Below are 23990 nucleotides of genomic sequence, written 5' to 3' on the forward strand. Positions count from 1 at the left end.
ACGGGCCATATTGTGCACAGAAAATACTCATGTTCTATTATTACTTTAAACAAACTTAGAAAATGCACACCAAGCTCTGCCCAGCAGCAAACTTTATCATCATTCTCACCTCCAGGGAAACTTACAAAGACACATATCTGAAGTGAGAGCCAAACACTGATCCTCCGGAATGGCCCCACTTTAGGAGACACATATTAAATTCTCTTAGAAATCATGGTAAACTCTTCTCACTAGACTTGCAGCAAATAGAAGCCACAACACAAGTCTTGCCAAACAAATCCTCCTCACATCCCCTTCCCTTCTCTTCAAAATTCCAATCCTTTTGTTCCCTGTTATAGATAATCTGGTTCGTGTCAGGGTTGCCAAGGCCACCTTTGGGCTCAGGAATACACTCAAAGGGCTCACACCACTCTGAAATGTTGTTACAATCATGATTTTAGTTTATTACAGTAAAGGATACAAATTCAAATAAGCAAAGAGAAAAGGCACATAGACAAAGTCCTGGAGAAACCTGATACAAGCCTCCAAGTGTCCCATCCCAGTGAAGTTGCATGAGGACACACTTAATTCTCCCAGCAGTGAAATGTGACAACACTTGGGAAGTACCGTCAACCAGGGAGCTCACCTCAGCCTTGGCTTCCAGGGACTTTACTGAAGATTCGTCATGCAGGCATGCAACACAGACATGACAGCCCTTAACTATTCAGCCTCCAGCTCCTCCAAGAGGTCAAACGGACACAGTGTGGCCCAGAGCCTCAGGGACACAGAAACAGGCATCCACTAAAAGCACTTTGGTAACATCAACTTTGTGGTCAAACAGATGCAGCCAGGCCCACGCTGTGAGGCTCAAATACTCTTCTCGGGGTTCAGAGATTATATCCCCAGGAGCAAGTCAAGGGACAGTTCTCCTGAAGACAGGCTTTTGTTTATTTGTTTGTTTGTTTTTGTTTGTTTGTTTGTTTGTTTGTTTTGAATGTGTAGGGTTTGGGCAACCCTAGCCTGCAGAGGTAATCTTTTATTTCACAGGTTCCCATTAAGATTGAAGATTAGTTTGAGATATTGACTCCTTCCTCCACACCAACCCAGACAGAATCATAAATCAGAATAATTTTAAAGAATAATTAAATTAGAAAAGAAAAATCCCTGGGGAATATGAATTCTGCCATAAACTAGTAGAACTGCAGGGATTTGAGAGGTTGATGGAGAAAAGCGAAACTCAAAGCCATGGGTGTCCAGGGAAAGCAGTGAAAATACAGGTTGGAAGACAATGTTTATGTTTAGTCCGCACCTCTCCCCACACTGCCCTGAGGCAAACTGAATTGATTCTTCATCACTGAGACCAGGAATAATAACAGCCCAAGCTGCCAGCCACAGTGGGAAGAAATCCGAGTAGCACCAGAATCCTGGCGAAGTGGGGACTTGAGGAAAACAGGTGATGATTATATAGCTGCCCTCTGAGTAAATCAAGAAAATGGAGACTGAGAATTGACCACTGAATTTAGCAACAAGGATTTCACATGTAACCTTTATAAGAGCAGTTGTTAGGGGCTGGGGATATAGAGACAGGGCTAAAGAATGGAGGTAGGGGGGTGGGCTGTTAGCTCAGTTGGTTAGAGTGCAGTGCTCTTACCAACAAGGTTGCCGGTTCGATCCCCACATGGGCCACTGTGAGCTGTGCCGTCCACAACTAGATTGAAATAACTCCTTGACTTGGAGCTGATGGGTCCTAGAAAAATACACATAAATAAAAGTTAAAAAAAAAAAAAAAAAAAGAATAGAGGTAGAGAGCCATTAACTGATTTAAATTATATTTAAGAAAAGAAGAGAGGGAGAAATAAAGACAATATATGTTTTGTGAAAAACCCTCTCCCTCAGTGTGATTCTAAGCGAAGGAAAGAAATCAGAGAATAGCTAGAACTAGAAATGGGAATTTCTATTAGTTGAGAAGAGGGAGAATGATAAAGGAAATAAGGGAGAATTACTGAAGCAAGGTGCTTGAGTAGACAAAGGGAGTGGGTTCTAGTACCAAGTGGAGGAGTTGACATTAGCTAGAAGTAAAGAGAGTTTATACATAGTTGATTAATCTGGGTTCCCCTAAAAACAGAGCCAGAGATAAGAATTTTATGCAGGTAGCTTATTTGTTAAGAAATCTTAGGACGCAGAAGGGAGGAATTGAACAAGGAAAGTTAAAAAAAAAAAAAAAAATCCAGTAAAGAGTGTGTTATTAAGCCAGTTATCAATTTGGGAAACTGGAGTTCAGTTCCTCTAGAATCCCTTTAAAGATCCATGGAGAGTGGACATCAGAACTGTCCCACTGAAGTACAGGGAAGCAGGGACATCCTATGCCCTATTGGCTGAAGGCTACCCTTCTGGTAATTAATTCTCTGCATACCCTATATTGAAGGAAGTAGTTACACAGATGGGCTAAAAAATTTAACTTGAGGAAGGAAGGGGTCTGAGGGGTAGTTAAAAAGTAGTATGATTGGATAGAATTGTTATAATAAATTGGAAATATAGGACGTAGTTATGAGAGAGTGGAGTGCTTGAAACTAAGATTATAAACATGTTGCCATTGCCATGAAAAGGACTAGTGTGGGACAATGGAATTAGATGGCTAAAGTAGCGTGGAATACAAAATCATTGAAGGAAAGTTGAAACTGAGAACCCAGTGTGTTGAAAGGTTATCCACTTGAGTTATGAGTTCTTGAAAATTAATACAGGGGTCATGTTGGAGAGACCGACAGTGACCTAGGAGTTAGTCTTCAAATGAATAAAAGGCGTGCCTAGGAGTTGGTAGGTGCCTACTGCAAGAAAGGATAGTGTGCAATTGTGTACCCAAAAGTGTAGCATTGTTTAGAATTGTAGGTGCACGGTAGTGATAAAAAACATACTGGCATTTGTGTTGGTTTTATTATTGCATTTTAATTCTCTACAGACTATGAACACTCTGATTACCTGAATCTGAAGAAGACTGCATCCCCACTTACCTTGGTGCATCTCAGAAAATATGCAGTACATATTGATAATATAAGATTTCTAAAATTTTAGTGATACTATGGGTAGGGAGAATTTTCTAGAAGCAGCAGTAAGGACTGAAATATATACCAAATATCACCCCTAGGCACAGTAGCATGAGAAGAATAGGAGATATCATTTGAGAGGGCTGCACAAGAGGCAGCATTCCTGAGGGCAGCAGGGAAAAAGAGTTGAAGTTCTGAATAATTACTGACTGTGCCTTCCAGAGAGCACAGTGGGTTATTTTAGGGCTTGTGAGTGTGAAGAAGGTATTACAGGGACTCAAGATGGTGGCACAGGAGGCAGTATCTCCAGGGGTCAGCCAGGTATTAACTAGAACAAGAACATGAAGGGAATGTTCAAAACAACAGCTGAAGATTTAGGAGATGTTACTAATTACTGACTTCCAGAGAGGGTAAAATGGGATTGTTTTAGAAGCTGGAGAGGGTGGAGATGGTATTGGTCAAGTTTCTTTCAAAGTCATGTTGGAATTAAAGTCTGGGAAATGTGGAACCATCTAAAACCATTAAATCATTAAAGAAATCTAAAACCATTAAATAAATAGAATCAGTAGTTTAAAATCTACCCACAAAACAATAGAAATCAATCACATTCAGGTTTTGTAGGTGAGTTCTGCCAATCTTTCCAGGACCACAAGATCCCTCCTTGATAAACACCATTCTAGAGAGCTGAAAAAGAAGAAAGTTTCCCCAAAATCTATGTAAGTACTGTACTAGAAAGGAAAATGGAGGCAAATCTCACTTCTGACACTAGATGAAAAAATCCTATAATAGAATAAGTAAACTATCAAATATTTTTAAAATTACAAGAAGGCATATTTAATCAAAGGAATGCAAAAAAGGTTAATAACATGAAACTTTTTCACCATGTTAACAAAGGAGAAAAATAAAACACTTATAATCATCTCAATAGATACCAAATTTTTATAAAATTCAGTACCCTTTTATGATTTAAAAAACAGCACAGTAGAAATAAAACAGAACTTCTTTAATCTGAAAAAGGTTATCAGAAGCCTACAGCAACTTTTATTTTAATGGTACATCATTACATGCATAAGTACGGACATAAGCATAACTTTGGATTCGATCATCAAGTGATTTAATTTTGTTTTACAATCATCTCTTGGCTCTTTACACTTTTATGTGAGTTTCATACTCAATTTTTTGAATATATATATATATATATATATATATATATATATATATATAATCACATTAGGCATTTTAAATGGAATTGCATTGAGTATATAAATTTATCTGAGAATTTTTATCTTTGCAATATTTATTGTGCTTGAATATGAATAAGAACTAACTCCTCTTTTTCTAGATCTTCTGTTAGGTCCCACAATAATGTCATATTTAAGAGTTTTTTAACAACACATATTTATTCTTATGTACTTAATTGTTTTTGTTGCTATTGTAAATAAAATATTTATTAAAATTCCATGTTTAATTTACTGTCACTGAGAATAGGAAAAACACTGATTTCTTGTATACGGATTGGTTTCCAGTAAAGCTTCTAAACTTTATTAATTCAAATGGTTGCTATAGATAGATTTTCTAGATTTTTTTTGTCCACTCAAAACATCTGTGTATACAAAAGGCTTTGTTTCTTCCTTCCCAATCTATTTAGTTGTTATTTATTTTTCCCATCTTACTATATCCATCTTGTAAGTGTAGAGTAGAAGCAATGATAATAGTCAATCTTTCACGTTCCTGTTTGTCACGGATATTTGTCATTCTTTTGGCCAAATAGTCCCCCTCCTATTAGAAATCTTAGTGTGAGGCAAAGACCATCCTTAAAAATGGAAGCTGAAAATGTGAGATGCTTACTTTCCCAGTCTGCACTAGCGCAGAGCCCACATGGCTTAGGTTCCTCAGTGCACCCTGAAGGATACTATTTTTCACTCATAATGTTGTACATTGTATGGGGTGAAGAAATGTATAATGATACATATCTACTACCATTACATTCACATACAGAGTATTTTCATTGCTCTAAAAATCCTCTGTGCTTCACCTATTTATCTTTTCCCTCAAACTCTGACAACCATTGGTGTTTTTACTGTCTCTATAGTTTTGCTTTTTCCAAAACGTCATATAGTTGGAATCAGGAATCATACAGTTTATAGTTTTTGCTTCTTTTATTTTTAAATTGGCTTCTTTAACTTAATAATATGCATTTAAATGTTCCTCCATATCTTTTTATGGTTTTATAGATCATTTATTTTTACATAGCACTGAATTAAATTCCATTGTTTGGATATACTCCAGTTTATTTATCCATTCACTTATTGAAGAACATCTTGGTTGCTTCCAATTTTTGGCAATTAGGAATAAAGTTGCTATAAACATCTGTGTGCAGGTTTATGGGTAAACATAATTTTTCAGCTCCTTTGGGTAAATACCAAGAAGTGTGATTTCTGGATCCTATGGCAAGAGTTTGCTTAGTTTTGCAAGAAGTCATCAAACTGTCTTCCAAAGTGACTGTATCATTTTGCATTTCCAGCAATAAATGAGAGTTCCTATTGCTCCACATTCTCACCAGCATTTCATGTAATTTTTTCAGATTTTGGGCACATTCCAATAGTTGTAATGTTATCTCATTGTTGTTTTAATTTTCATTTTCTTGATGTCATGTAATATGGAACATCTTTTCATATGCTTATTTGCCATCTGTATATCTTCTTTGATGAGGTAGGTGTCTGTTAAGGTCTTTGGCCCATTTTTAAATCTTGCTTGTTTTCTTATAATTAAGTTTCAAGAGGTTTTTTTTTGTAATATATTTTAGAAATCAGTCCTTTACCAGAACAATAAACAAAAGATAGAATATGAAACCATGATAGAAATATTTGACCTAACTTGGAGTCAATTTTGTCTTCTCTATCTGATTACTTTTTAAACTTTGTCAGTTATTTTTTTATACACTGTTGTTGCACTACAAAAATGACTATGTGTCAATTTGTTTTTGTTTATTCTTCTCATATTTTTTACATGGTGTTCTATGGTGCTGAAAAATTCAAAAACATTCTATTTTTTAGTTCTCAAACTTCTGTTAAGAATATGTTGTAACATTTTATTCAGTCCTCCATAGGCATCCCTTTTGGCCTAGAGTTTGATGCCATATTCCATCTCCCTTTAGAATGATGCACTGTTCTTTTTAATCCATTCATGTATTGTTCTACAACTATGCTCTCCAGTGAATCACTGGCAGTGGGCTACCCAAAAAGGAGAGCTCACAAATAGCTTGCTGATCTGGATTTCTTATGGAAATCTTAGGCTGAGAAATTTTTCCCTGAACTACAAGATCAGTAGGCTTTATTGTAAGTTCACAGGTGGCTCCAAAACTACAAAGGTACGCAATTTTAAATACATTAATTTTATTTTGTGTGCACCAAAGTCACTCTATCCATACACGACAACTTTGATATGCTTAATTTTTGATGATGTTTAAAATCTTTTGAAGTCATGGTGTTAAGGTCTTGTCCAAAAACACATTATTCCCAACATTCCCGACCCATGTTGTCTTCTTAGCTAGATAGAGGCAAATTAAATAATATCGGACTGATAACATACCTCTTCTTATTGTTTTCCACAACACTAAAGAATAATCAAATAAAATTAGATGATCTGGCAGTCCATGGAAATATTAACATAAGGCTATTGTCAGGCCAAATTTTCTATGAATCCTAAAGAATGCTCTCCTAGATTGACTGGAATACAGATATTGATTAGGCAATATCCTTAGAAAAGCAAACACATTTGTGAGAATAATAAAGAATAGTATTTTAGTCTAAAAAACAATATTTCCTTTGTACCAAGCCTAGGTGAAAATACTCAATATCCTGAGAAAGAAGTCAAGATAATCTATTAGACCAAATTTTGTTCAAACTCCATCGAGAATTCAAACTTAACATACAGATAACCTAAGAAAATGATAAATGAGTGCATTCCATTTGATCTTTCCTTAGAAAGAAAGGAAATGGGGGTATTTTGCCATTTAATTGGTTTCCTAACTTCTCAAACTGAGCTAGAGTTTAGTTGTACAAAACACAGTTTAAAAGTTCTTAGATTGCTTAATAGCTTTTCTTTTGGGGGACATTCTTTTGTTGAATACTAATTACTACCATACACAAACAGCAGAGACTAATGTCTGGGTTCTAATGATCACGTTACATTTAATCAGATTTCACTTATAACCTCAGGTCTGATTCTAATAACACCAATCACATCTTTTATATGTTGTGGAAGTATTTTAAAAGGTTAGTGCATGAGAACATTTTAGCCCACAACATGCAGCTGAGTAATGCAAGTACTCACCCCAAATACAAGAGAGTGAGTGAACAGGGATTCAGTTCATTGTGATGCATGTGACACACACATAGACATTAAAAACTTAGGAAGTGTTCATTGATGACTTCCTAAGGAGCAGATGTAACACTTATATAATTCTTTTTCCCACCATGCAGCATCACAGACATTAGTCCATAAATTTGATCAACTGCTCTGTACCCCACGGCCTTTGTACTCCTAGCAAAACATACTTGACCTGGAGAAACTGCAGTAGTCCCTTGTACAGTTCATATCATTTTAATGTTTTAACAGTCAAAAATCTTCATAAGCAGGAACTCACACTTTGTTTGCAATTTATAATTTCTTCTTTGTCTGACAAGATTCCTTAAGAAAAGATTCATATAGGGTTTATTCCTACATAGCTTAAAAAAATAAATAAAAGTTTTAGAGCATTTGAAAGGAAACCATTTTATGCTCTCCTTTACTCATAACCAGCTCTATTTTTATAGAAGATAATCTATTTCCCAGTGTTTCTATAAAATGAATAATACAATTTTCAGTTGTTCTTTCTCTCCCTCTCCTTTCTTTCTTCTCCATTTTCTTCTCAACATGAAACTATTTCTGTGCAGAGACCATGGTTTTAGGCATGGAACAATGACTGGGAATTTGCAGACCTCAAAACTCTAGACTCACTTTTGTATCTGTGAGATTTTCCTGAGGTTACTTAACCTCTGTGTGACTCAGTCTCTATCTTTATATTTGGAATTATATTTGTTCTTACTTATTTTACCAAAACATGGGGAGGGCTAAATAGAGTTAAAATGTTTGGGAAATACAGTTGGTGCATAAATCATGATACAATATTTTGGAATAATTGTTATAGCACCTCAACTTCTCATTGACAGCTAATAAATCATTTAGCACATTAGTAACAAAAACTACTAATTATGCTAAATGAATAGTGTCCTGATATAATTCTGTACTTTATTCCTGATAACTCATTTAACATGGATAGTCTCTCTCTCACTGCTCAGTGCTTTGCCAGCATTTTCTTTAATCTTATCAGATTGCTTTGATTTAATTGAGAAGTCACTCTAGAAGAATGTCATTTTTCTTGCATCTCTTCAACAAAGTAATATAATTAAGGTTATGCAAAACAGAGAAGATTCCCAGAGTGCCAGGTAAGAGTGAAGGCGTGTGAAATTCCCAAATTAGGAATTGCTGTAGTCAACATAAATAATTGACATTTAGATGACCTAATTAAAACAAATTACATCTCTGTAGGGGAAAGTTATGATTTCAAACACAGAATATTTTTGAGAAATAATAGATAAAATAGCTGAAGTAGCTGTGTCTTGTATTTTCTATAAAAATCATGTAAAATTCAGCTTTATTCTTGATAAAATAATATTCAATGAGTGAAAAACTTGTGGAAATTTGAAAATATATCAGAAACAGAATATTCTTGAATTATGTTAAGGGCAAAGTTACATAGCAATTAAGTGAGACAACTCTGGATCCAAACAATACACTCTTGGGCCACTTTTGCACAACTTCCTTAATCTCTCTGTACCTTAGTTTCATTGTCTATGAAAGAGGGACCTTATGCAGCTGTTATGAGAATTAAGTAATTGAATATATGTAAAGTGTCTTGAAGAGTGCCTAAAATAGAGCAAGAATGTGATAGATGTCCAATTTGTAATAATTTTCATTTTTTTACACATGAAGCCCTTTAATAATAAAAGGAAAATTGGAAACATTATTATAAAAAATGGACAACTTATCTTAATATGTTTTCACTTAATTTACTTTCAAAATTTCTTAAGAAAAAAAATGTGGTTTTTCACAGGAAAATTGCATTCTTATTCCAGAAGGACTTTATCACCTCTTCTCATGAAGCAATCACTTTTTTATACAAACTCCCTCAACTTTTCAGAAATGTGCTTTCATTTTGGAAATGTATCAGTTATGCTCTAATGCTTGAACAGCTTTGAATTTTGTTCATTGTGTCAAATCACCTTTAATAAAGAAATGGAATTATAGATGTTGATACCATAGGGAAAAAAAGCACCTTCAAATTCTCTTTATAAGAAATTTGGTCCACTTACATTAATGGAACAATATCTCCTGATGAGTAGATTTTTTAAAGCAAAGAACCTGCTGATAAAACTTTGTTAAAATTTTATCAAAATCCTATTTCAAACACCCACACCAAAAGCACTTTTTGTGTGATATATTATCTACAAAACGATGAATTAAAATGATTATCTGTTAAAACCTAATCTGTGGGGTATTTTAAAATATTTCTTTCTTGTGTTGAAAGCAGAAGGCATTTTTTGTTGAAAATGTACCAAAGTCAATACTCTATTGCAAAATGTAAGCTGCAAAGCAGATTGTCCTCAATAAAGTAACAAATCTCTACAGCATGGCAATTAAGAACAACGATAGTGAAATCACACTGCATCAACTCAAAATCCAGTGCTGATTATTAGCTATGTAATCTTGGAAGAGTTATGTAAAGTCTCTGTGTCTCAGTTTTCCCATCTGTAAAATGAGGAGCATGGTTGTATTTATAGAACAGAATTGTGGGGATTAATGAAATGATACCTGTGAAACATAGCTTATGGCCATAAAAAGTAAAAGTACTCAAAAAATTTTGCCTTTGTCATCATGGTATATGTATTTTTGGGTCAATAGCTGGTATATGTGTTTTAAATATTATTGTAGAAATCAAATCAGCAACACAACACGTCACTAATTTTAGGAATATTGTCACTGCGTAGCAGTACCTTTAGCTATCCATTTTGAAGCACTGGTTTTTTTTAAAAAATTGTATTTTTTAAACCCATCTACATTAAATACTAATCAAGATTATAGAAAATGACTGTATATGCAGAGCGAAGAAATAACAAATATGGCATCTTTAGGTTACATTTAAAGGTTAAAGTTTTCCAAAACTTCCTTTGTTACTGGAGTGTGTTTATTGTTTTAAAGGTCACAGACATGTGAAGGATAAATGGATGGGGTATAAAAGATAGGGAGTTCGGGTTTCCTGAAAGCCAAGGCCACTATCCAATCAGTGGCTTTGCTACTAATCCCTTGGCCGTTATTATATTTTTCCCGATATAAGAATGTTGCTTTACTTTTAAAAATAGTAATAGCTGCCATTTTGTTAGCAACTATTAAATACCAAGCACTATACTAAGCACTGTAAACATTACTTTAAATTCTCTCAATAATCCTCTGTCATGGTGAAGAACACTGATAAAAAGTCAGATGTAAAAATAAAATGTCATTTAGTTTTGATAATTAATTGGGAAAACTCCCAACACTTGGTTAGCATTAAAAAGAGAAAAGAAAAGGAAAGAAAAGAAAAGAGCAAAAACCTAACTAAATGCCCAATCTAAATTTAATCCAATCTGATAATGTAAACACTACCTCTAGGGCCTGGTCTCTAGTTGGGGTAAAGGGCTCAGTCTTTCAGCGAGCCTCCCTCGCCTCCTGTCTTTTCTCAAAGATTAGGTACCAGAGAAGGAGTGTGTGGGTGACTTGGCCTTACAGTTTTGAAAAATGGATTAATACCCTGACCTTGTGCTATTAGGTTGGTGCAAAAGTCATTGTGATTTTTGCAAGTACTTTTAACATTTTAAACTGCAATCACTTTTGCACCAAGCTAATAATCACTGGGTCTACACTCGTAATTGTCTCCTGGATTCTGGGGCAATGATTCCTGTCTACTTTTTGACTTTTGAAGCTTTAATCTGTGACTAGGGCATTTGCAGTTCTTTATTTTGGCCTGGGCAATGCTCCTGGAATAAAATAACCTGAACTCCCTTCAACTCTCCTGATTGCAGACATGTAGGCACCCTCTTACTCCCATGTCTGTCAGTTTACCCAGCCTGGATTGTGGGATCAACTGCAGGTACTTGACAAGCCCACTGGCTTTTTAATCAGCATGCACTCCACAAATGAACTGAGAGGCTGAGGAAGGCCAACTAGATCTTCTCCCAGCCTTCACTCTTTTAACTAGATTGGTTGGCCTTTGATGTTACAGATTCCCTCTAGAATTCCAAAGAGAGATCTTTCCATACTAGATATACCCCTAAATTCTTCGAATGCATGTCTTCTCCAAGCCTGACGACAGGAAATTAAGACTATCCGGACATGTTTTGTCCTTTCACACTCTCCCGTCTCCTTTCCATCCTTTCTGTAATTCTTCAGGACTGAGATCTTCTGTTTTAGCTTTCCCATATCATATGCTCTTTATACCATAGACAAGCAAACCTATGGCTTTGTTATTAAATAGCAGAAAAGTCATTTTCTGTACACGTTGGCAGAACACTGTGACCTAGTTCAACTCCAGGTTTGGCTAAAGGAATAAAAGTGAGAGAGAAGAGATTGCTAGAAGAACACAGCAAACCTTGTCTCTCCTCACAGCCTGGGCCTCGAGCACATTGTTTTGCCTAGGGATGAAACACTACTCTCTCCTGGTTAATGTTGAGAAGCTGAAATCAAATATGGTCTAAAAAATTAATTTCTGACAAAAGTATATCCCTTTTTACATTTGTAACATATGCTATTAATTTCAGAAAACTGAGGCACAAAGGAGCTAATAACTTGCACAGGTCAAATTTCCACTTCTAACTGCATCTGATGCCTCATTCACCTTCATTAATAAGAAGCTGACACCTTGGCTGAATGCTTACTTCTCTTCCCTTGTCAGAAACCTGAACCCCACAGCCTTTGCACAACACATTTACCTGTTAAATTAAAACATGACCAACATTTTTCCTAATGATCTGGTGAACCCTCTTTCGTAATTTTCTATAAATATTATGTAAAATGGAAACTTAAAAAAATCATTATATATATTACATTTCTATTGTCTCCAAGTTTGTTTGAAAGTACAATGAGATACTGAAACAAATTAAAATTGTACCTAATGCTATAATTTCTATGGACAAAAACATCTCCGGGAATATAAAAAAATAGCTCTTTAAAATAATCCCTGTAATTCAAATTTATTCAGTCAACAAATATTTATTAAAAACTCATTTTATCCCAGGCATATTTTAGACACTGGCATTAATGCTCTGAACAAAACAAATTTCCTCATTGAAGGAGACCTATATAAGCTCCCAAAAGACCCCAATCCACAGGAGGGTGGGAGATAGATGATAAACAGATTAACAAATAAATACATATTTTAAGTGGTGGTAAATGCTATGGGAAAAAAGAAACAGGATAAGATAGTTATGTTACGGTAGGGTGTAAGTTTTATATACAATATCTGTGAAAGTCTTTCTGTAAGGTGACATTTAATCAAAGGCATGATGGTGTGGATAAAAAGGGGGTTCTGTAATACAACTGACAAATCCAGTGATGGAAAATAACCTCACAGGGTAATCTAATTATAAATTCCTAATTGGTCAGGTCATGGTGGGTAGTTAGGCCCCAGGCCTGTAACTTCTTTAGTGAAAGGTTTTTAAGCAAGTCCTGTCCATTGCTCTTGTATATCTAGGTTAACACACCTTTGAAGTGCCAGAGTAATGCTCTTTCTCAGACTCCTGAGAGGCATAACCGTCCTCAAGGGAACATGTAATTTTGTTAACCATCAGGTAATCCAATCCCCACCTTGCTTTCTCCCACCTTCATGTAATTTTTCTTATGCTCCCTCCATAATTCCAGATGCTTATACAAGAGAAACTGCAAACTGTCATTCTTCAGAGCATTTGAGATCTTGCTTTCTGGCATGTGGTCAGTTTGGTTCAAATAAACTCATAAAAAATTCCTATAGGTTTGGATGTTTCTTATGTCAACAAAGCAAGCAAGAGATAAGGAATGTAGGTTTCTGGACAAAGTCCATTTGCGTCACAGAGAACAACAAGGAGACATGCTTGAGTAGGGAGCATGATAGATGTGTTCAAGGAAAAATATGGGCACCACACTGGCTAGGACTCGGGGCACCAGGGGGAGAGTACTGGCAGATGAAGGACAAAGGCCTAAGAAACAGCTAATGTAAGAGATTTTGCCTTTCATTCTGTGAAAGTCGTGATGCCACTGGAAGGTTGTGAGAGTGTCATTCACTAACTTGAGCTGCTAGGTGGAGACAAGACTGGAAGCGCCATAGTGAAATCAGGAAGAGAGCAGTGTTAGAGATAATTGCAATAGCCCAGGAGAAAGATGATGCTGGCTTAAATTAGGATAGTAAGAAGAGGTTGGTATTGCTGCATAACATCCCATTCCAAACTTAGAGACGTAAGACAAAGTCATTTAATTATGCTCATGCATTCTATGCATCAAGAATTTGAACAAGGTTCAGCTAGACGGCTTGCCTCGACTGCATGATGTCTGGGCCTCAGTGGGAAAGATACGAAGGGTGAGGAATGATGACTCAGTATTTGGGTGGTAGCAGCATCTGAAAGCTTGCTTACTCAGGTATCTGGTGAGTGGAACTCTCCAGTAAAATGACATTTCTTCTTCACGTATGGTGGGCTTCCTCACAGCATAATGGTTGGTTTATGAGACTGAGTATCTCAGTGAAGATGCATGGCGTTTTCTGACAAAGATTCCCCCTTTGACCAAACTTTAGGCAGGCTTCTCTGAGCCCTCTTTTTAACGAGGCTTCTTTCTTGTCCCTGTCCTGTCTTGGGCCTGCCAAATCCAGTTTCAGCAAAGAATCCTGCTAAGTCACTTTCACAGGTATCCCCCACTCCTTGATGTCTAAGTCCTTGGCCCACCTTTGGCAAGAATCCTGTTAGGTCAGTTTATCAAGAAATCCCTACCCTTGATATGTTCTCTTAGTAATTTTCCATCTATTGATCCCCTTGCTCTGTTCATTGTCTACAAATCCCCAGCAATCTTTTCTGTATTCATAGTTGAGTTCAGTCTCTCTTCCCTATAGCAGTAGTCTTGAATAATGTCTTCCCTTATCATTTCACCAAGTGTCAGAATAAATTTTCCTTTACAAAATCTAGCCTCAGAAATCATGTAGTGTTATCTCCACCAAATTCTGTTTATGGGAGCAGTTGCCAGCACACCTAGATTAAATAACAAGAGGATAAGACTCCATTTCTTGATAAAGGAAAAGCAGCATCCATTAAGCTAAGAGCATGTGAAATAGGGGAATTTTCTACGGCCATCTTTGGAAAATAAAAGTTGCCTCAAGTTTGTATAAGGAAGTCATAGAAGAAATAGAAGAATCTATCAAAAGACATTATTTTGTGGGTAATTTTGCTTTGTTTTGTTTTGTTTTTACCAAACACTTTATGGATATACATTTTTAAATATATCATTTACTTTTATCCTCTTTAGAAAATGACTTTTATTCAATACAGTATAGGTATTAAAATTTTAGGCTATCAACTCTGTCAATGGTTGGATCACTTCCTATCTATCTGACCTTGGACAAGATATTCTGTTTTCTCTGAAACTCAGTTTCCTTACCTGCAAATTGGCAATGATAAAAATAGTAATGAATAGAGTGTTTGAAAAGATTAAATGTGACAATGCATGTAACGTTATACAGATAATGTTTAATGAATTTTAGCTCTTATTTACTTTCTCTTATTTTTGGAAATTTGGGACATATGGCAATATAAAAAAATAAAAATTACCAGCAAGGATAGTTCCCAGAACAATGTCTTGTGACTCTATTAATATTTAGCATGACTTGAATATAAACAAAGTTAATATATTTTATTTTATTTAGAGGTTTCAGAGTCATTTCAGTAATAGAGAAGTTTTTGCAATCAATTCTGTGTAACATATTGATCACCCCATACAAACACACAAACATACAAACAGACACACAAACATATATAATGTAAGAGCTAAGAAAAGAATAAATTGCCACAACCAAAGAGGCTTTTCCTTGCTCCAAAAGAGTAGTAAAAAACTTACTTAAAGTGAATGGAGATTAAATGTAAACATAGCCTAGGCTAAATAAAATACAAAAATGAATTCTTCTCAAGGTGCTATTCATTCAAATAGAGGATTTGAAATTCGATCGAATGCCAGTGCAAAGGCATATAATGCTTGAATGACATTAATTAGTTGAAAATTGAGCCTAGGAGCAAGTGAGGCTCATCCACTGAATATGTACATAAGATTTTCCTTTCAATGAGGACCACAGAAAAATATCTGAGCAGCTTCCTGCCCTTATTTACATTCTGGTTTCTATTGACATTTTCTGGAGAAAGAATTTCATGCAAATACAAGCCTTCCAACTTAATAGCAAACTGATAATAAAAGTGAGCACTTTCTTTTGTGAACAAATGCCTTCAAAAAGCATCTGAACCATGAAAGTATTTAAGAGATTATGATTTTTAACTAAACTGTGTTTTAACACACAAACTAAAAAGAGAGATTTTAAACATCCGCCTAGAGTCTTAATTTCAGAGAACCTAAAGCTTCTTCTAGTTTACCACCACCATTTGAAAAATGCAAAATTCACATTTATTAAGTTTTACTGATCTTTTATTGGCTTCGTGTGTTTTTGACATTTTTTTTCTATTTATATAATTTTAGACTATAGAATTTTATTCTGATTTCTATTTTTTCCCCAAAAATGAGTATTATGTATCTAAGCAGGTGGCCAATTGAACAGCTTTGACCACACAAGCCTCTTAGTATTTTTAAAGAAATTCATGTTGGCTAATCAAATTTAAGAATGCATAAGCAGTTTAGACACTTTTGAATATAATATTTTTTCTACACTAACCATGTAATTACTTTGAAACTTTACAATAAATTATACTAGTATTTCTGCTTCCTTTCATGTTATGCTCTATCACTTAAGAAATTCATCCTTTTTTGAGCTACAGAAATTCTTCACAGAAAAATCAGCAAAAGGCCAGAAACAGATCAGTATAGCAGAAAGTGAAGAAAAAAACCTGGCAAACCAAAGATCATGACTTCTAATACCTTTCTGACTATTAACTTATCATCTGACCTTCTGCTAGTCACTTACCCTTGCATAACCGCCATTCTGAAGTTTGTAAAAATGGAAATAACAACATTATGGTTACTGCCCAAAGGGATTGGATAGAAAAAAACTGGAATAAGGGCTATAAAATACCTTGGAGGACATAAAATGCTACATAAATGCTTGATAATAAAACAGTTACAGAGCCCCATGGTTTAATATAAAACTAGTTTCTCTGCTAAACAAAGTACTAGAAGAAGCACTAAAGATCAAATAGAAAAAATATGCAAAGCTCTTGGTCATAATTAAAAGGGTTAGTTTGAATTGATTATACGAACTGATGTATAGATGTCTGTACAAGCTATGCAATGAAATGTATAGAGTAATCCAGTCATCATCGCATAATACTCTAAAAAGACAGTCTAATCAAGCAGGTTGAAATCAGAAGCTGGAAGGCATAACACTACACAGTCCCATGAGTGTGTTCCTCTTTAAATGAGTTTGTGTGCGTGTTTTTTGTCTAACAGCACTATTTCATGGCAAACAACCAGAAGTAGAGGAAATATTTTTGACATATTTTTTTACCCACCCTATTTGAATATATTCATTATGCCATTTTCTCTTTGAAATTCTAATTTCATTTACTTAAAACTAACATTAATTATTTCAAGAAATCTCTCAAACTATGATTTTACTTAGGAATTTAATCACAACTAGATGTTGCCTAACATAATTTAGGTAATGTTCAGAAATATCTTAATTATTTTCCAGTTTTTCTTTATTGTTCCTTACAAAAGAAATAAGAATAGAGACTTGAGCTCACCATATCTCACAGAAGAGCTGTGTGTGGTCTTGGTTTCACCATCACTTGCAACTTACTATTTAATAGTTTCAAAAAAACCCAAAAAACAAAACTATAAGCCAGTACTTTTCTAAGATGGCAGTGTAGGTAGATCCTGAACTCACTTCCTCCCAGGGACACAACAAATATACAACTACATATGGATTAATTCCCTCTGAAAGGGATCTGAAAATTAGATGATCAGAGCCTCCATAACAAAGAATAAAATGACAGCATTGAGACGGAAAGGCGAGGCAAAGACACAGTCTCACCAAGGAAAAAAACCCTGCAACCCAGCAATGCAGACCATTTGCATGAACACTGTTGGTGGGAGTGTAAATGGTGCAGCCACCATGGAAAACAAACAAACAAACAAAATTAAGAATAGAACTACCATATGACCCAGGTAGCTCACTTCTGCATATCTACTCAAAAAAGATATATTCACCTATGTTCATTGCAACGTTATTCACAATAGCCAGACGAACGAAGAAACAACCTAAAGGACCATGGATTGATGAATGGATGAAGAAAGGGTACATATTTATACAATGGGACACTACTCAGCCATAAAAAAAAAAAAAAAAAAAAAAAAAAAAAAAAATCTTGCCATTTGTGACAACATGCATGGAATTTGAGGGTATTATGCTAAGTGAAATAAGTCAGATGGAGAAAGACAAATACCATATGATTTCACTCTTATGTGGAATCAAAAAGAAGCAAAACAAATAAACAGAACAAAAATAACTCATAGATACTAAGAACAGATTAATGGTGACCAGAGAGTAGGGGGGGAGAATGGGCACAATCTTAAGACAGCTCCTTCAGGAGGGAGGGAAAGAAGTGGAGCTTACACCCAATACCTCAGCTTTTCAAGACACTGCACTAGGGAAAGATAGCAGGATGATCTCAGCCCCTGACATGACTGAATAATTGAGAGAAGGCACAGAATCCTAAATTATCTACACACACACACACACCTAAGATAGAGTGGGAGGAGTGGAGTGGGCAGACTCACAGAAGAGGTTTGAAAAATCTCCAAAATCACTAGCCAGCCCAGAGAGTTGTGTGTGTCCTGTTAAGAAGACGCATGAACTTCTTGAGATGGTCAAAGATGAGTCATTGAGAAATTTTACAAGAAAAAGAACACAATTTGTTTTGCATTTCTGGTAAATCACAGTAGAAGGGGAAGAAGATCTTATTGAAGAAGATGACACAAAAATTGAGAATAGCTTAAACGATGCTGGGATACAAAAGTAAAGCAATGAGAATCTGAACTGTGGAATTGAACTTAAATAAAAGGGTGAGGTTTTGCAACGTGTTTCAAAGATAAAATAATTAGAAATTGATAATGTGATTGGAGAAGATGCGGAAGGATTCTATTTAGAATCAAGTTTCTGGTTTGCTTCAATAGGTAGGTTGAGGCATTCCCAACCAAAAAAGAAATTATGATCAGATCAGCAATTTTTCATTATGAGCCTATTGTTTAGGTTTGGAAATTATGCAGTTGAGATGCCAAGTACCAGAAGAGAAATACACAATGGATGGCTGAATATATGAGATGAAAACTCAGCAGAGAAATTTGGTCTAAAGGCAAAGAAGTAGGTGTCATCAGCAATACGTATTGATTGAAACTTTAAAAAGTCATGGGGCTGTCCATGCCAAGCATGGAGATTACCAAGAAGAGTTTCAAAGATGAAATGTGTGACAAGTATGATTTGAACCATCATGTATCGCTGTAGTTTAGTCTCCCCTTGTCCAAGAGGCTTAGCTTTCTCTATATACTGTTACCATCCACCCAATTAGTGGTAATTATCCTCTCTGTTTTGGCTTAAGAATGTCACATAAGGGCTGCTGGGAAGGTAAAGAGGGAAGGCCTCCACTCCCTTCTAAACTGTGTACGTGAGCATGCTTTTTCCTTTTCTCTCTCCTCTCCTTCCCCAGCCTGAAGATGCAGAAAACTGCATTAAAATTACACATACCAATCACTTCATGTTGAGTAGCATTTGAGTCTCTTTTGGCAGTGGAGTAAGTAGAGATAGGAAGGAGAAAAATACAAATAAAAATATACAAATACAATCTGTGTACATGATCTTGGGGAAAAAGCAATATTAATAATTTATGTATTCATTCATCTTCTCATTTATGAAACAAACTTAAGTACTGAGAATCAGCCTTATGTCAAGTGCTATGCACAGCTTAGAGGATACTAGGATAAAAGAGTCAAGAGTAAAACAATGAGAATCTAAGCTGTGGAATTGAACTTACACAGAGGGTGAGGTTTTGAAATGTTTAGAAGAATACATGTTTAGAAGAATACAGGGGAAAAATAAAACCTGATCTGATCCTGGCCCTTGAGGAATTTACAATCTAGAAGAAAGGCATTCATATTAGATTGTTCTTCTAAATATTTCAAATTCAAAAGAAAAATATCTGAGGACTTTGGTAACAGAAAACCAAGAAGAGAAAGTTACTAGGCTTTCAAATCATTTTGTCTATGTTTACTCTAATTATAAAATATAAAATATGTCAAGATAATTTATTCAATGTGCATGAAAGAATTTGCTGTTTAAGTTGCATCAGTGTCAGGAATTGGTTGGCTGGGTGAGGTGACTTTCAAACCTCTTCTCAATTCGAATCAAATAAACTCATAGTCAAGTCCCCTATTTACAAGATGCTCAGCCCATTTCCAAATAGTTAAATCTTTTTCCTCACAGTCAAAGAAAAGTATACATCTTTTCCCATTCTATTATTTTGAATCAAATAACACATAACAAATGGTGGTTGCTGATATATATTAATATATATCTCCCAAGCTTTATTCTTTTATTCATGTGTGCTGATGCCAGTATCCTAGATTAGTGGTTTCAAACTCTGCTTTTAAACAAAAGCATCTCTTTCTTTTCTGTCCTCTAGCAATCTCTTAAAACAAACAAAAAAACTGGTTTAAATTCTCCTGATATTTAATTTCTCATTAATTTTCAATTCCTCACTATATGTGTGTTTTGTGTATGAAATTCAAATTTGCAGTATTCAAGTGAACTTTTAACAAATCCTTTTTACTAGTCATACTTTAAAAAAATAATCACAAGCTTTAAAAATGTCTGCATAGTCATTTGCATATCATTTAATCATTGTTTTTCTTACTTTAGTAGGATTTTCCACTCTTTTCATCCTTGTATCCTCCTCCTTTCAACTATTCATGAAGTTTTATAACTTGGAGATAGAACAGTTTAAGCTTTTTTTTTTTTTTTTCCAGTTTGCTTTCCTATGTTCAGAGGTTTGCCAGATTCTAGAAGTCCATAATAATGAACCAAACATTTAAGCTGAGCATACATTTGTGGTTCAGCAAACTAGACATTTGCCAATTTCAAGATAGTTGAACTAACCCATTTTTTTTTTTTAAACATATGATCAGGGGAAAGGAGGCTCAAGGGAAAAATTTTATTGGAAAGAGAACAGAATGACATGTCAAGGTGCAATAATTCCATGTATAATTCTACATTTGACATATGCATTCAGAGTGTAAATGTGCTCTTTCTTTAGCTACAACATCATTGACAAAAATATAAACATAAAAACACCACCAACCCTAATACTTGCAATAATATGAACACAAATGAACAAAAATTTAAAAACAAGCATAATTTTCAACTGCTATTGTGGAGATTGTCCATCTGAGCTCTGGATGCTGAAAGATCAACATCAATATTAAAAGAATACTGTAAACAAAGGCTAAATGTCAACCCTTAAGCCATTTTACGTCTTTCTATTGCAGTTGTAAATTCTCTCACTATAAAAGCAGATGATTCATTGCAATCCTGAGGCCATTTTCATCTGAACAATCAACAGTAATAATGTGTTGTGAATAATACAGTTAAAAATTGATTTGGTATAAATTCTTAGCAAGATATTTTTTTGCCAGGTCCCAGGACTCAAAGGGATTGAACTATAGTACAGATTATACTATTTTTCTGAAAATTCTCTTCAAGGGTAGAGACTATTTGAGATCACTATACTTATGCTTTATAAACCAACACAAAACACAACCCTCTCCCCTTTTTATGGGAACTGTAGTATTAGCATTATTTTTTAAAATGTGACTGGATTTCAGTGTATTATATCAGATGAAATTGATCCCTTAAGGAGGGATGTCTAGCTGTATATGGCTCCAAAATCGAAGTACATCATGTTGGACTTAATGACTGAAGTTTTTGTGGGATGACACCTCTCAAAGGGTAGTTTTAAAAAAGTATAATTTTAGTCTCAGCTTTACTAGTTGTGTGACATTTGCTATGTCAAATCCTTTCTGAATTTCTTTTTTGATCTTATTGAATGAGACTAGCCCAGTAGATTTCAAACTTGGCTGGACATTAAAATTACTTGGAAAGCTTTCTAAAATATAGATGTCCCCAATCTTCTGCAGACAAGTTAAATCAGAATTTCGAAGGTGGGGCTGAAGCATTAGTGTTTTCTTAAGCTCCCCATGTGATTGTAATGTGCATCCAACAATCACTTTCAGCTCTAAAATGCTCTGACATTTTATAAAACTTGCCATTTGAGAACTTCAGCATGTGTTTCAAATGAGTTCTAGGGAGAGAATTTCCAGTGGTAGGTGTTGGTGTTTGTTCTATGGGCTGCATTCATAATGTAGGCTGACATGGGGGGAAAAAAAATTAACAGGGAAGGTAGGCAGGCCATGCAAACGAGGGCTCGGTTACAGAAGAGCTGTCTCCAGGAGACCAAAGTCATGCTCTTTAACATTCTAAATGATTGGTTTGTGCATTGAACCAAATCTGAGCAGTTCCAATGTTTGAAAATGTAATGACTTAAATAGAAATACTAATATACCCGTCAAGGTCATGAAACAGTTCCTTGGCCTTCGGAAACATGTAACTTCTGTGAGCTTATACAGGTCAATTTGACGGACCTTTAATAACCTTAAGATGCATCTTGCTCTTTCCCCTGCATTAAAATATGCTAATACCAGCTTTGGAATCAAATTGATTCACTTTTTTAAAATCTGCCTTTTTAAAACTTCCTTTATATTTGCAGAATTACCAAGAAGTTGTTCAAAATTACCATATTTTCTAACTCTGAATAAATTTGAACAACAGGACTAAAGCACAAAAAGGTCATTAAAACAGGAGACTATAAAAAATCTGAGAATAGCCATACATTGCTCATGATAGCCTAAAATTAATTTAAAGTGAGTCCTGAAAATGTGTCATGGTTAAGAATTGAGTTTTAATCTTTAAGCCACACATTTAAAGAATGTCCTGTACAGGCTACCTCTAACCAAATTAGTGGAAGGGGGAGAGAGCAGGGAATAACCAACTAAGAATTTGCACATCCAGAGTTCTTTTATCTTTTCACTTAGAAAGATGGGCTGCTGAATATCATATATATAAGGTGCTACATGAAATGTGGTTAATACTACACCTAAGACACAAAGTCCATAATGTGTTATAGCTCTGCCAAGAAGACGTAAATCAGAACTAGCAAAGTTAACATTAATTCAATTGCTAATAACTGTTGGTAAGTTATAGCCACACCTATCCTTTTAGAACCAACACCTCCCCTTTAAAAATTCTGTAGACCCCTTACATTCCAAGAGACACACTCTAACTTCAACTATTTAATTGAATTTCTAAATAAACAATAAAATAATTTATAATAATGGAACAAATATATTAATGTGCATTCATAACTACACTATAGTCTTACTTATTCTTACACTTTACTTAATTATGAGAACCTTGGGATCATAGGCGAGCATGATGAGAAGTCATTCTATACAAGAAGGTCAGGAGAAGTGGAAGAGCAAAGGTAGAGTTAGACTCAACTAATAACACATCAGTCTTATCTGTATATCATAACAGATAAATGGAAAAAAAACTGATTTGAAGTATAGATAAAATGCCAAGGTAAATTACAGTCTATCAATGTTGAAAAAAATGTGGAAGCATGATATTTGTGTGAATTAGCTGTGCTATTTAGAAGTGCACTTTCAAAACACTTCACTATGTTACAGTGCCAGGGAAGTACCACTGGAAACACACTTCTTATCATGGAGTCAACCACATGGTCAAGGATGCATTCAGTCTCTGAATTACAAATTTCTTTCTCTGAACTCAGACATTCTTGGAGAGAGTGTCCTTACTTAAGAAAAGGGTAACTGAAGATGGACTGGAAATATAAACAGTAATAAAAGAAGTAGTATAGAAATAATGATGTAACCCTCTGGGGACAATTTCAGATAGAAAAAAAAAATCTTGTAAACAATCTAAATATATGCAATACATAATTCTCACGACAGATTCTTTCACCGTGTGTTATTTTTTTAAAAATAAAAGTGGTTTTAAAATAACTTTCAGTAGTGTGGCTCCATTAAGTTCATAATATTTGATTCTAAGGATTTAAAAGAACCCTTAAGTTCCATCTATTACATTTTAGTAAATAGTTTGGCTGCTTTTGCTGAAACTGCTACAAATCTAGAATATCTTTGATTTCATGTGTTGTTATAAAGAGGAAAAAGCTATGGGTAATTTGACGTTTTTTTCAAAGATGTGGGTAAGAAAGTCTAAAATGGAGCCAAATCCTTTTATAATTAGACTAATTAAATTGTGCTTTGGTCTAAAAGTTGTATTTTAGCTCAATTAACTCTTTTTGCATATTTTGGCTAACATGTTCCACAATTATTTCAAATGGATTAAGCACCAAATATGGTATTATATAGTTCATTCAGAACTTAAAATCTAACCATCCTATCTTATTTATTAATAAAATAAAAGTAATCTATCCCCAACTAATATCTTTAATGTCTACAATGTTACCAAGACAGATGTTTTGAAAATTCTCAGCAACAAGATCATCTTTAACTAGTGTAAGATTT

The 23990-nt window shown here is 34.8% G+C and overlaps 1 long non-coding RNA gene across 1 annotated transcript in view; it reads right to left on the reverse strand.

Annotated features, from left to right (window-relative positions):
- Positions 1-229: 229 nt before the first annotated feature.
- Positions 230-23990, reverse strand: part of LOC109453500 (uncharacterized) — a 263884-nt gene continuing 240123 nt past the window's right edge. The window contains exon 5 of the long non-coding RNA XR_012496936.2: positions 230-1726. This is a non-coding gene — a long non-coding RNA (uncharacterized LOC109453500). The remainder of the gene's footprint in view (positions 1727-23990) is intronic.

Source organism: Rhinolophus sinicus, chromosome 2 (genome assembly GCF_057876585.1).
Source record: "Rhinolophus sinicus isolate RSI-liver-muscle chromosome 2, RSI-T2T, whole genome shotgun sequence".
In the NCBI taxonomy this organism is placed as follows: domain Eukaryota; kingdom Metazoa; phylum Chordata; class Mammalia; order Chiroptera; family Rhinolophidae; genus Rhinolophus; species Rhinolophus sinicus.